This window comes from Anopheles merus, unplaced genomic scaffold (genome assembly GCF_017562075.2).
Source record: "Anopheles merus strain MAF unplaced genomic scaffold, AmerM5.1 LNR4000056, whole genome shotgun sequence".
Taxonomy (NCBI): domain Eukaryota; kingdom Metazoa; phylum Arthropoda; class Insecta; order Diptera; family Culicidae; genus Anopheles; species Anopheles merus.
In genome coordinates, this window is record NW_024427636.1 from 108683 (window position 1) to 110751 (window position 2069).

Sequence of the window (2069 nt, forward strand, 5' to 3'; positions counted from 1 at the left end):
AGTCCTTCCTACGGGGGGATGGCCCATTCCGGGTTTGAACCCATCATGGGCGTGTTAATGAGTCGTTCAAGTAGACGACTGTACCACAGGACCGCAATGGGTTTGTTATGATGGCTTATATGGTTGAAGCCGTTGAGATTGATACATTTTATTATTTAATATTTCAGTGCAAATGCGTTTGTGCGATAGTCATGTGTATATTGTTTTGAGATATTTTGTTCATTGTTGACACAATTGAGAATGTTTCACCTGATATTTCTATAGCCAAGAAAATATGAAAAATCCAAATGGCGTTCGGAACAAGGTACATGTTGAGTGTGTTGTGGAGAGTCGTTTATGTGTACGTTATAATTATACGTAGGTTTATGTTAAAATGTGTTTCTATTCATAGCAAATATGTTACTGTTCTTCTTTTTTATCCCAACAAAGTCTGGCTTATTAACGAACATTTCAGGGTTTTGAATCATATAAGGAAATAGTTAAATCAGTTGGGGGAATGTTGCAAATCGGTAGGAGAACATTGCAAGTATACTGTGGAAATTTTGCAATCATATAGGGGAGTGTTGCGTTCGACCTCATTATGAAGTAAAAGCATATATGCGGATGTAGCGAAGTAAAACACTTCAAGTTAAAACACCTCAAGTTAAAACAAAGTTCAAGCAAAGCACGCCTCAAGCAATAGCGCGCGCTTCAGAAACGCAACAAACATAAACAGGTAGTCAACCGTTCTCACGGTTCAAACGAGGAAGTAACTTCACGCAATTCATAAACCATAGGTACATGTCGCATTAAGTATAAATAAAACTTGTTATCAAAATAGTCATAGTTATAGTTAGCTGACCTATATGCGGTCAGCGACTAAATAGCTTATAAGAGATGAGAACCTAAATAAAGTAAGCGCATTCGAACACAAACCTCAGAATCGCTCGTTTCTTAATAGTCGGAGGCACTCTCCGGTCGACGAAGGAAAAATATACCCGACTCGGTGAAAAGCACCGGAGTTGGGCGCTGCGACGGAGCAACACATCCGCCAGCAGCATTAGGGAGTGTCAAATAAAGTGTTGCAACCAGTGAAAGCATACTGTGAAGTAGTCATACAGTCTGATGACAGCTCCACAGTATGCTTGCCAAATTCCCCGGTTGCAACATTACCCTATATGATTTCAAATTTTAACAGCATGCTTGCAACATTCTCCTATCGATTTGCAACATTCGTCTAACTGTTCCCTTATGCTGTTACGTGTGTAACAATATATGAGCAGCTGGTAATACTTTTCTAGAACTGGTTTATTTAGTCTTTATTGCACAGTTTAAAAATTAATCTTTCTTCTGTCGCTTGACTTACTACTGCCTACTGCCTCTATGGCGCTTTTTGTTCAACAGCTGATCTGTGTTGAACCCTTTTGACCCTGCTTAACGACCTTAGCTGAACTGATTGCAAATTGGCCCTAAAATCACCGATATAGTTTTCTCATATTAAGGGTTATCTTAATAATCAAGCAATATTTTCTATTTGTGATATTTTGTGTGCGGAAACCATTGGTGAACGGTTTTAAAATGACGTTAAGTCCCTCAACTATGGTGACCCCCCAAAGGCGCTTTCCCATCACCTGATATTTTTAATCCACCTTAGCTAATCCACACGAGGTCGATATCGTGGCAATACTTTATATGTATTTATGTATATGTATATGTTTTATGTATATAACAGTAAAACAATTTAAAGATATAAGCTACGTAAAATATGAATGTTTTGTATTCAAATGTAATTTAAATATCATTCATTCAATTTCATACCAATCTTTACGAATAAACTAAAAACAATCGTTTTTGGTATATTGCTGTTATCAGTTAAAAATGATTAAGTTGAGTTGATGCATAAAATACTGATCTACTGAAATGTCAAAGATGTTTTGTATGTAAGGCTCATCCCTATAGAAATACATACTGGCTGTTTTTGCTAAATAAAAAGTAAACGGAGCTTACCGCTGTTGTTTTCGATGTATTCTAACAAGTATTAAAGTCGACAAATCCCTTTAACTCGAATGAATTTGCTTTTTTAGTTAAAT